This window comes from Rhinolophus ferrumequinum, chromosome 23, assembly GCF_004115265.2.
Source record: "Rhinolophus ferrumequinum isolate MPI-CBG mRhiFer1 chromosome 23, mRhiFer1_v1.p, whole genome shotgun sequence".
Lineage (NCBI taxonomy): Eukaryota > Metazoa > Chordata > Mammalia > Chiroptera > Rhinolophidae > Rhinolophus > Rhinolophus ferrumequinum.
This window is the reverse complement of record NC_046306.1, coordinates 25666630-25679793: the sequence shown is the minus strand read 5'-3', so window position 1 is coordinate 25679793 and position 13164 is coordinate 25666630.

Below are 13164 nucleotides of genomic sequence, written 5' to 3'. Positions count from 1 at the left end.
GGAGGGGAGGTGGAGGGAGGGGAAGAGGAATTCCAGACCCCTCGTTGGCCTCCTGCGGCTCAGCTGTGGAGGGGCTCCCCTGCCCGCCCCAACAGACCCACCTCGGGGCTCTGCCTAAACCAGCCTGTCTGTGAGAGCCTCGCTGCTGGGGCGGGAGGGCCTGTTTCAGACTTCTCACAGCACCCTGTCCCAGACCCCTTGACCCAGACCACACCCCGGTGATCCCTAGCCTGGTCTCCAAGAGTCAGAGAGAAGAGGCCTAATTGAGGGTGAAGGCAGGTCCCCGGGTCTGGGGCCTAGCTCTGTCCTTGCGGAAGTTTGGGGCAGCGAGGGACGAGTTCTCACGGGCTGGAGACCCACTCCTGGCATGGGAGTCATTCCGAACTCATCCTGCCTTGGCGAGGAGCACGCAGCCCCTTTCCTGTGAGGTCTCACAGCCTTATTCCTGTCCTAACCCAGGTTCTCTTAGGGATGCTGGGACGTGGCCTTCAAACAGGGGGTTCGCAGGGTGGAGACCCCCTTCTGCCAGGCCCCTGTAAGGCAGCTGACTTAGAGTGCCCCCCACCTCCTGGTTCTGGCATGGCCTGAAGTGGGGGACCCTTTTTCTCTGCCCAGTGTGTCCCCACAGAGGCTCAAGCTGGACACCAGTGGGATGGGAGCCGAAAGTTGCTTCTCAGCCCGTCTCTCTGTGCTAGGGGAGCTGGCCTCCCATCTGCTCCCCACTCCTCCCCAGACAAGGTCCCCATAGTTCTTTGAACATCTTAGCTGCTCCCCACGCCAAAGCTTTGCAGGGGCCATTTTCCTGCCCTGGAGTTGTATGTCTCCTCTGCCCATTTAAAAGGCTCCCCAGCTAAAGGGTCACCTCTTCAAAGCTTGTTGCCCTTATTGTCAGGGCCACTGTCCCCAGAGGCCCCCTGCAAAAAGGTCAGGGGGTAGGGGTGTGCTATACCAGGTAATTTTGAGTGTCGCTAATACCCAATCAGCAACAGAAGGGGAGGCTGGCTGCTCCAAGTGTGTGCCCGTATGAGTGTGTGTATCTGTTCAGGGGTCTGTGCTTGTGTGTAGGTGTGTCTGTGTGAATGAGCGTGTCTATGACTGTGTGTATATGTATGTCTATGTCTCTTGGGATATTTGTGTGACTTTATCTGTGTATATTATTTATATGTGTCTTGTGTCTTTGTGTGTGTGTGTTTGTATTTGTCTGTGAGTGTGTGACAGGTGTGTGATGGAGGCTGGCAGGTCTTCCTCTCATTTCGGAGGCTGAGCAAAGCCTGGGAGGACTGAAGTGTGGCTGTATGGGGAAGGGGCGAAGGGTCTGGACACAACCTGCCTCTTGTTTTTCTTTTTTCCTTTCATTCCCAGCTTTCCTCCATCCCTATCCCAGCTCCACAGATTGGCTCATCTCGGAGGGGCTGGTAGCAGGCTCTGAGCAGGAGTGAAGACTTGTGGCTGGGGAATCCCCATCCCTGGCTACCCTCCTGCTTGGTAGTCTTCTGCCTTTGCCCACCCTCCATTTCAGGCTCCCTCGGCTCAGTCTGACACTGGAGTCACAGGCCCCACCCTTGGGCAGCTTCCAGTCTGACACAGAGAAGCACAGCAAATAATCCACATGAGTCCTGTTCCATGTTAGAGGTTGTTCGATTCAATTGCCATCAGAAAGTTTAGGCCCAGGTAGACATGGACAAGTGTCCTGCAGAGCCTCCCCCCCTTTACTGTCCTCTCTGTGCCCTTGCACCTCCCCCCTCTATCCTCTAGCACCATTGTAAGCCCACCCGCTGACCTCAGCGGCTTCCTGCTTCTCCTGGTTGGGGAAGCACAAGGAAGGATCGGCCTCTGAGTGTGTCCTCTAGGAACAGCCTCTCTCTAGGCTAGGCTTCCCTCCTCTGGCCTTTGCTCAGGATTGTCTTCCTGAGAGGATGCATTCACTGCCAGTCCTGCCCCTCCAAATCCATCTCTATGGGGCAACTGGAGGAGACTTTCAAAAGAGTAAATCTGGTCCCATCACTTCATCGCTCCTATACTCTCCGTGGCTCCCCATGACCTGCAGGAGAAGATCCAAGGTGTGGACTGCCCCTGGCTGACGTCCCAAGCTGCCCTTCCCAGCCCTAACCTCCAATCCCATCTCTTGCCCCTCAGATCTGCCTTCTATGCTTCTGACACTTTGTTCTACTTGGGTGAGTCCCTAGCCCCCATCTGCTCAGAAGCAATAATATCCTTCCCTCCCTTGGGCCCTTGGGGAGAAACTGGCCCTTTGGACCCTATTGTGGGTGCTATGTCTGCTTAGAGAGCCCCCAGCCCTGGTCACCACCAGGCAGGGCTTTTAGGAAGACTCTTTGGATTCAGAAGGCAAGAGGGGTGTGCCCCTTTCCCCGTGCCCACCTCCTGGCCTGACATGGCAGACCAGTAGGCAGTTTTAAGGCAGAGGGTGATGTGCCTCCACAGCTTACCTCGGGAGGTAGTGGAGGATGGGCAGAGGCTTTTGTCATCAGTAGACCCTGTTGACTGTGCCTCATGGTGTGCTGGTGCCTAGTTGGGTACCTTACCTGGTTACTTCTCCTGGGGTCGGGGGAGGACTCTCCATCCTCCTTCTACAGAAGGGAAAGCTGAGGCTTAGAGAGAACAGAGCCCTACCCAATTCAGACCCAGTGGGCTGTCCCAGAGTCTGTGCCCTTGCCTGTGCCACATGTTGCAGGAGGCTGGTGAAGGGAGGGTAGTACCTGGATACCCAGAAGCAGCCTCCCTGGATGGCTGTCCAGCTCTGCCTGTCCCTTCCCGGGGGCAGGAGGTGGGGGATCCTGGGACAGAGGCTTCTAGAGTATTCCTCTACCAGATTCCTGAGGTGTGAGCTTCCTTCCAGGAATTACTCAGCCTGTTCCCACCCCGCTGGACTTCCTCTCTGTGGCTCACGGCCTCAGTCCGTATCATTTTCCTCGTTGGAGATGGGAATATGGGAGGTCCAGCCTGTGACCAGGAGTTCAAGGCTCAGCCTTCATTGTGCCCTTACCTCCACTGTTGCAAGGGCCACTGGCACCTCCTCCATCATAAAAAGAAAGCCCTGGGGTCCCACATTCCTGCTGAGCCTCCCCAATACCCTACCCCAAATGACACCCAAAGCACCAGAATCGGCCCCATCTCCTGGAACTCTGCACCAACACTGCCCCACTTTACAGCCCCCTTTCCAGTGTGATGTTATTAGAATTCCCAGCAGGGACACTGGAAGCCTTCTTGGAGGAGGTGACCCCTGACCTGAGCCCTGAAGGATGACTGAGAGAGTTATTCACGTGGAGAAGCAGGAAGGGCATTCCAGGAGAAGGAAACAGTGTAGACAAAGGCAAGGAGGGTGGAATGGGCAGGAGTCAGAATGGAACTGAAAGCCTCAGCCACTAGCGGCTGAGGGGCTGGGTGTGTTTGTCCCTGGTGCTTTCAAGTACAGACCCATCCTTGTGTTCTACCTCAGCAGGCACCTTGGCCCTTTGCTCAGCAGCCCCCAACCCCACTTGCTTCAACTGGGCACTTTCTGTTTTGGGTCTTTGATCTCTATTCCAGGCCACCGAGAGTTCAGCTTCATTGCACAGTTCTCTCTCTGCTCACCACTTAGCTTGGGTGATACCTCCCCTTGCCAGCCCCTGCTCCACAGAATTGCCCCTCCGCTAGGGTGTGGGGGTACCAAGACTGAGGGAAAAGGAAATGTTGGGAGGAAATGATACTTCCATTTTATCCATGTCAAATTGGAGATTCTTGGGCTGCTGTGTAGACAATGCTGGCTACCCCCTCCCCCACTATCTATTCTCTTTTTCTTGATAATTAAATCTTCTCTTTTTAGCCATGCACATGGCCACCCAGCATACAAAATAGCTTTCCCAGCCTTTCTTGCTGCTAGGTGTGACCATGTGACTAAGTTCTGGCTAACGAGATGTAAGCAGGAATGTATGTGGCATCTTCCAGCTTTTAAACATGGCTGTTGGTTGCCCATTATCTCTTATTCCTCATCCTGCCTTTTGCTACCCTGCTGCCTGGAATGTGAATGGGATGACTGGAATACTAACCACCGTGGACCATAAGGTCGAGAGACACACCCTAGTGATAGCAGAACAGTGACCTGCAAGGAGACTGGCACTTGAGTGGTGTCCCCATGCCAGTCCAGGTCTGTGTACCTCCAGATTTTTAAATACTCGTACGAAAAAAAGAAACTCTTGTTTAGGACACTGTATTTTCGGTCTCTGTTACTCATAGCAGAATGTAATCCTATCTGATTCGACCCCAAGGAGAAATGTTGAGTAGGCAGTTGGTATATGGATCTGGAGCTCGGAGCAGAGTTTTGGGTTGTGGGTAGAAATTTGGCAGTCATCCTTATGGAGATGGTAATTGAAGCCACAGGAGCGGATGAGGTCACCCAGGCAGAGTGTGCAGTGTGAAAGAGAAGGGAAGAGGGCTGCCACCCCACCCCCTTGCCCATGAAAGATGATTCTAGCTTTGCCACTCAGTTTCATCCACCCCTTTCATCTCAGGAGGATTCTGTCTCCCCAGAAGCCTTCTTGGCTTTTATGACTTGGCTTTTATGATACACAATCAGGATGGAGGGAGTCTGGGGAAAGACAAGAGACATAGAGACTTGGGGAAAATTGTTTTGAGGTGTTTTTTTTTTTTTTTTTTTTTTTTTTAATTAGGGGATATTGGGGAATAGTGTTTCTCCAGGGCCCATCAGCTCCTGTCCTTCAATCTAGTTGTGGAGGGCGCAACTCATCTGTTTTCAATCTTTAATTGCAGGGGGCGCAGCCCACCATCCCATGTGTGAATTGAACCAGCAACTTTGTTATTGAGAGCTCATGCTCAAGCCTACTGAGCCATCCGGCTGCCTCTCCAGAAGCTCAGCAGTAGCTCCTTGTCTTCAATCTAGTCGTGGAGGGCGCAGCACACTGGCCAATGTGGGAATCCAACTGGCAATGCTGTTGTTCAGAGCTCACGCTCTAACCAACTGAGCCATCGGCCGCCCTCTTGAGGTGTTTTTAAGGAGAGAATTATATGAGCTGCTATGGTGTGTGGCAAAGTGAATCAGAGAGAGAAGAAGGGGGTTTTATAAAATGTTGCACGTATCCCTTTCATGGTATTCAAGAAAACACATAGAACTTGAAATGTGCTGAAATTACTTTTTGGTTGCTAGACTCAACCTCTTCTGTCATCACATCACCTGAGGCTGGTCTACTTGAATGATGGCTTTAGAAGTGTTACACAAGTCACAAAAATACCTTAGAGTAGAAAAAGATAGAAGCTTATGTTAAGGACACAAAGGGCTGGTATGTTACAGAATCTGGGGGCAGAGGCATGCATTGGGGCTTCACAAGGGCATGGAAGAAGAAACTAGAAATATGTCAGCAACCAGGGAGCTGTCACCCTGGCCACTTTCCTTCCTCTGTTGCTATGTGGACTCTCCTCTGCTGCTCTCTGCATATCGCTAAATTCCTCTTTTGCTGCAGATTGCCTTTTAAAAAATAAAATAAAATAAATGATAGACTTTATTTTTAAAACAGTTTTAGATTTACAAAAATATTGAGCAAGTAGTACAGAGAGTTCCCATCTATCTTCTCCCTCACACACAGTTTCCCTATTATTAACATCTCGGATTAATGTGGCATATTAATGTAGTTATTAGGTTGGTGCAAAAGTTATTGCAGTTTAAAACGTTAAAAATAATTGCAAAAACCGCAATTACTTTTGCACCAACCGAATACAATTAGAGAACAAATATTGATACATTAATAGCTAAAGTCCATAGTTTACCTTAAGGTTCACTCTTTGTGTTGTACATCTATGGGTTTTGATAAATACATAGTATGTATTCACCATTACGATATCATAAGATTTCACTGCCCTAAAAATCCCCTGTGTTCCCCCTATTCATCCCTCCCCAAATACTTGGCAACCATTGATCTCTTTACCACCTCTAAAGTTTTGATTTTTTTCAGAATGTCAAATAGTACGAATAATACAGTATGTCGCCTTTTCAGAGTATCTTCTTTCACTTAATAACATGAATTTAAGTTTCCTCCATGTCTTTTCCTATCTTGACAGTTCATTTCTTTTTTATTGCTGAATTTTAACATAGTTTATTTATCCATTCACTTACAAAAGGACATCTCAGTTGCTTCCAGTTTTTGGCAATTATAGACAAAGGTGCTATAAACATTTGTGTACAGGGTTTTGTGTAGACGTAAATTTTCAACTCAATTGGGTAGATATCTAGGAGCATGATTGCTGGATTGTATGGTAAGCCATTGTATGGCTGTGTCACTTGGCATTGCTACCAGCAAAGAGTGAGAGTTCCTTGCTCCACACCCTTGTCAGCACTTGGTGTTGGCAGTGTTCTGCATTTTGGCCTTTTTAATAGGTGTGTAGTGGTATCATACTGTTGTTTTAATTTGCATTTCTTCAGTGACATGTGATGTAGAACATCTTTTCATATACTTATTTGTCATCTGTATATCTTCTTTCGTGAGGTGTCTGTTAAGGTCTCTGGCCCATATTTTTAATTGGGTTGTTTGTTTTCTTATTGTTGAAATTTAAGAGTTCTTTGTATATTTTGGATGTAAGTCCTTTATCAGATATGTGCTTTGCAAACATTTTTTCCCAGTCTGTGGTTCTTTTTCATTCTCTTAACAGATTGCCTTTTATTTATTTTCTCTTTTCCATGCATGTGATCATTCCACAGTTCCTGAATTTATTTGCCCTTTATAAGCAGATGCCATAAACTAGTGTCTCTAGTTCCAGTTCCAGATTTTTGAAAGACTATTATTTGACCAGTTTAGTGAAGTGGGAAATTAATTATGGCTGAATGTTGTGGTGACATTAAGGTAGCTGGAAGGGAGTCTGGGAAATGTAATTTTAGTTTTCTAGTCTCTTCAGTACAGGAAAACAAACTAGAAAGACGTGGGAAGAGAGAGTCAACCTTCCATGTACATGTAGGAGGTAGAGCTTTGTGGGTGGGTGGGTGAATACTGATACCGTATAATATGTGTTGGTAAAAAAATTCAACCATTACAGAATGGGACAAAATGAAAGCAAAATCCCCTACATCCAGTTCCACTCTTCAGAACTTTTTCCAGTTTTTGTTATTCCGGAGTTTTAACATCATAGTTTTAATAATATGCTTTACTTCTGGTTCTCAGTTTAGTAACTCAAGAGAGTGTCTAATTGATACCTCATCATTAAAGCGAGAATTTAAACCACACTATCTCTCAGCTTCCCCCGTGCCTTCTTGTTCAGTTGTGTGAGCTATATCATTATTGCAGTCTTAATTGGTGTTATTTATAGTTCTAAACCATCTATATTTACCTTTCTTTTTTGTTTTTTTCTTTTGTGTTAAACAATCTATGTTTAAAACTTAGTTTCTTTTCCATTAAGACAGAATTTCCTGAGCCCCATCACTATGGATGAACAATTAGTCTCTCTATGCCACCTACCACCTTCCTTCTCCACGTCCTTCTAATTTCTATTAGTTTTATCTTTACATTCCCATGGTCAAAGTTTATAACATTTGCATTCTGTTCTGTAATTGTAATTAAGTCTTCCATTTTTTAGCTTTAGTTTGATTCTGAAAACCAACCAATCTTATGATTGTATAAGCATTATTTACTGTAGAACCAAGTCATGAGATAGCTCCACTGAGAAGGAAGTGTAATGCCATCTTCTCCACCCTCTGCTACTCCAAGGAGAATATTTGCTGTCTCAAATACTAAGGTCAAGGAGAGTCTTTTTTTCTTACAGCCCATTCGTGGCTTGAAATCGTGCTTCACATGTGTTTGTTTCATATTTAGTCCCTGGAACAGATTTTGTTGTTTCTGGTTTTCTAATTGCTTTTCTTTTTTCTTTCTGAGAGAAGAAACAGATGTCATCTCCATTATGTGACCACAAAATCTACTTGCCATGCACACTTTCCCACGTCTGGGTCCTTTGTATGTGTTGTGAGATGTGGTAGCTGTTGTATTTATCCAGCATTCCTTTTCCCTCCCTTTTCTTTTAGTGAACTGCTGCTCCCTTAGTCCAACTGTGTGACTTGGGTTTTTTCCAATTGCAGTGGCTTCAGGGGTGGGCTTATACCCAACATCTGGCAGTTTACCTCTATTGTGACTCATCTGAGGGATGGGCATACAACGGAGGCACAGATAACTGGAATCCTTCTATGGGATTGATCAGTGGATATTGAGAGGAGCACTCACCCCTTTAGCTTCAGGTAAAGCTTTATCCAGGGACTCTACTGATGTCATCAAGGACCCAGGGTCATTATATAGCTTTCCTCTGCCCTCAGTGTTGTCGTCATCGCCTGGCTGTTCGTGGTGGACTGCCAGCAGCAACAAGCTCCTCTTACATAACAAATAGGGAGGAGGGGTTTTAATTTCACTCAGTTCACAGGGTTTGAGAATACAGCAGGGGAATCAGAGCATGTTTTACCACAAGAAGAGTGAATTCATTTTGGACACCCAAACCACAGATGTTCATACTGCATTCTATTGAATTTCTTTTTATTACAGTGATTCTATTTTAAATTTCCAACAATTAACTTCTTGCTTTATTTTCATAGCTGTCTCTTTTTGTTCTATGAATGTAATAATATTAGACTTTTTCTTTTTATAAGTTCTCTTCTGTTCTTTCAATTATCTGTTTCCTCTGCGGTCAGTTTGCTCACCTTTTGTTTAGTTTATTGAAGAGGCAGTATAACTGAGTAGTTCAGAGTAAAATGCAGGAAACAGACAGCCTCGGTTCAGATTCCATCTCTCTGCCCCTCACTAGCTGTGCAAACCTCAGCCAAGTTATGTTACCTTTCTGTGATGTGGATTCCTGTAAAGTGGAGATAACAAAAGCACCTAGGGCAGAGGGTCGTTAAAGGAGTTAATGAATGTAAAACACTTAGAACACTGCAAGGCCCACAGTAAGCACACAATAGCTATTTGCTGTTTTTGGTTGTTTTTTCTTAATCTGTCTCCTTTCCTTGTTTTTTTCTCAGCTATCTGGTGAGACCTGGTGATCAATTCATCTATGTGAATGAAGGGAAGGGCTGGTTGGCATTCGCGTTGGTGTAGGGCTCTTCCTGTGCCCTGGATCATTAGCAGTGGAGCGTGGAGAGGTCCATATGCCTGCTGCCATCATTTTGAGGTGTGTTGTCTCCCACAGAGAGTTCACTCCGTTTCTCCATAGCTGCTCCGGCCTCTGAGGCAGCTTTCTCTCAGGCATGCTGCAACTATGATTTCCTCTGCCCCCATTTGTCTCTCATTACAACCCACCTTTTTTTCTGTCTTCTAGAAGTAAATCAATATCCCCGTACAGTTGATGTCCCCCCAGCCATCCTGTTCTCAGCCCTCCTCTGGGTTTATTTCCTTTTCCCTTACCTTTCTGTGCTTTTGGTGGCATCTGAGGGGCTAGAGGTGGTAGACACACATTCTCAGCTCACCATCTTGAAATGGAAGTTGGTGTAGCGGTTTAAGTGTTTCTAACTCCAACTAACGCTGCACAGATGGGGCTTCTTGGGGTGTAAAGTGTTTATACTGGACACCTAGACCCCACACAGGAAGGAGAAAGGGAGGGTCCAGAACTTGGGCCTTTTTATTTTCTTGTGAGGTTCCTGTGGGACTGTTGGCCTCAGTGGGTTATCCCACAGACCTGACGGCTGGGTTGGGAAGGGTGGCTCTTCGGTCTCCCTAAGAATCCCAGAACTCTCAGACTCAGGGAACAGAAGTGAGTGAGTACAAGCAAGGGAGGAGAACCAGAGGGACAGACTACAGGCTGTGTGGGGATGCTGAAAGTGGGCCTGGGCACACTTTCAGCCACTGTCACTCTGCACTCACAGAGCTCTTTGACATTCCAGGCTCTGTGGGAAGCTCTTCCCACAAGCTGTCTGGAAGGCTTCAGGTTCAGAGTGGTTGAGTGACTTCCCCATGATCACACAGCTGGTGAATGTCTGGATTTGAACTCAGCTGTATGCAGGGCCCAGGCTCTTTACCACTGCGCTACATCTCTCCCACCTGCCCCCAGGCTGACCAAAGCAGGGTCCGGAAGATCTCCCTTGGGCTACTATGGACTCAGTTGCCTACACTGCAGATGTTGCAATTGGGTATGCAATGACAAAAGCGAGGAAGCCAGGGCTCTGGCGCCCTCTGGAGGAGATAGGAGGCTCTGCAGAGATGCTGTCGAGGTGGGCAAGGGCCCAGGGCTGGGATACCTGCAAGTCCGAGGAATGAATGATAAAATTAAGGTTCTGGTTGCCCCATGTAAGGGCAAGGCTTAATCTCCCCTCATTCTTTTATAATAAGCCCCCAATATTTACCTGGGCACATCATTTATTGGAATAAAGACATAAGGCCATGGGACTAACTTCTGGCTGGTGTGCTATAAGCAGAAATGAAGTGTGCGGTTTAAGGAGTTCTCCTTAAAAGATGGGGGCATGATCTACTGTGTTTCTTCCTCCATCGCGCTTTCTGGAATGCAGATATAATGGAGCTCAAGCACGCTTCTCGGACCATAAGTAGAAGCAGCCCATTGACGATGGTAGAGCAAAAAAATAAGAAGGGAGTCTAGTTTTCTGATGATTGTGCCATTGCCATATCAGCCTTAGATGCTAATACTTATCTGAGATGGAGGGAGATATACTTCTATTTTATTTAAACCACTGTTATTTTGCATTTTCTGTCCTTCAGCCAAGCTTTTTTCATTAAAAAAAATTATGCTTGTTTATTCCAGAACAAAAGTAAAACACATTACCAAAATTTTACTAAGAGTAACACCATTCAGCTAGGAAATAAATTAATTTATTAACCAGAGTTAATTTCATATTCAAGATTTCACATTTCAAGCATTGCCGCTAAATATAGATGGCCCGGTGGCTCAGGCGGTTAGAGCTCCATGCTCCTAACGCCGAAGGCTGCCAGTTCGATTCCCACAGGGGCCAGTGGGCTCTCAACCACAAGGTTGCCAGTTCAATTCCTCAACTCCCCCAAGGGATGGTGGGCTGCGCCCCCTGCAGCTAGCACCGGCAACTGGACCTGGAGCTGAGCTGCGCCCTCCACAACTAAGATTGAAAGGACAACTTGACTTGGAAAAAAGGCCTGGAAATACACACTGTTCCCCAATAAAGTCCTGTTCCCCTTCCCCAATAAAATCTTTAAAAAAAATAAAATAATATATGTATATATGGTTTGACATCTTTGCTCATGCTCTGTCTCAATTCTGAAAAGTTCTATTATTTTAGGATCTTCCATTCTTAGGGCAAATTTTGATCTGATATGTTTAATTACAAAGAGATGGAATTTCAGGATACAAAAGTCCAAGCTTTGTTAAAGAGTTTTCCCCCTATCCTTTATTCCTTCTATCTTATAACCTGCAAATAATATGGATATGAACGTAGCTATGCACACTACTTTGAGCTACCTGTCTCAAGATTGAAAATGTCAATTGTCCAAAAAGTCAAGGGCATTAGTTTCATGTAATGGAAAGTGGATGTCAAAGTTGGGTGCCTACCATTTATAGCCAAAATTCTTGGGAGAATTTCTTAGCTCTCACTCCAGCAAGTGGAGCGAATGGAATGACTTCTGTCCTTTTTTTTAATTATTATTATTTTTATTTTTGAGCAGTTTTAGGTTCCCAGCAAAATGAGGGAAGGTACAGAGACTTCCCACATGCCCTCTGTCTCCCACACATGAATAGCCTCCCCGCTATCAACATCCCCCACCAATTTGTTACAATTGATGAACCTGCATTGACACATCATAGTCACCCCAAATCCACAGCTTACATTACAGTTCACTCAGACTTGCACATTCTGTGGATTTGGACAAATATATAATGACATGTATCTATCATCATGGTATCATACAAAGTATTTTCACTGCCCTAAAAAATCTCCTGTGTTCCATCTATTCATTCCTGTCTCCCCAACGCCTGGCAACCGCTGATCTTTTTACTGTCTCCATAGTTTTGTCTTTTCCATAATGTCATAGAATTGGAATCATATAGTAGGAAGCCTTTTCAGATTGGCTTATTTCATTTAAATATGCATTTAAGGTTTCTTCATATCTCTTCATGACTTAATAGACAGCTAATTTCTTTGAACAATATTCCATTGTTTGGGTGTACTACAGTTTATTTATCCATCACCTACTGAAGGACATCCTGGTTGCTTCTCAGTTTTGGCAATTATGAATAAAACTGCTATAAACATCCATGTACAGATTTTTGTGGGGACACAAGTTTTCAACTCGACTGGGTAAATACTAAGGGGCATGATTGCTGGATTGTATGTTAAGACTATGCTTCATTTTGTAAGAAACCCCAAACTGGCTTTCGAAGTGGCTGTACCACTTTATATTCCCACCAGGAATGAATGAGAGTTCCTGTTGTTCTTCATCCTCACCAGAATTTGGTGTTGTCAGTGTTCTAGATTTTGACCATTCTAATAAGTGTGCAGTGGTATCTTGTTTTAATTTGCATTTTTCTGTTGACATATGATGTGGAGCATCTTTTCATATGTTGATTTTCTTTTCTTTTTTTTTTAAATTTTATTGGGGAATACTGGGGAGCAGTGTGTTTCTCCAGGGCCCATCAGCTCCAAGTTGTTGTCCTTCAATCTAGTTGTGGAGGGTGCATCTCAGCTCCAAGTCCAGTCACTGTTTTCAATCTTCAGTTGCAGGGGGCGCAGCCCACCATCCCCTGTGGGAATTGAACTGGCGACCTTGTTGTTGCGAGTTCATGCTCTGACCAGCCTGAGCCACCCGGCCGCCCCTTCAAATACTGATTTGCCATCTGTATATCTCTTTGGTGAGGTCTTACTTATTTTTTTGCAATGAAAAAAATTATGCATTGGGCAGACCTCCAAATGTCCCCATGCCTGATTCTCACATCTGGAATGAGAATCATAGTACGTACCTCACAGAGTGTTTGTGAAAGTTAAAAGTATGTGTGGCAGTGTGACCTCTTGAGAAATAGCCTAGGAATTTTTATTTTTTAAATTTACTTTGGTAACTGTAGACTCAAATAAATAACAAAAGGTAATGTTCCCTAATTAGACAAAGCAGAAAAGACTTGTTCTCCTTACCCCAAGAAAAGATAAGCACGTCCTGTGCATGCTGTTCTGGGACATAGGCCTTGTATAAGTTTACTACCGTAGCTAACAAGCGACCG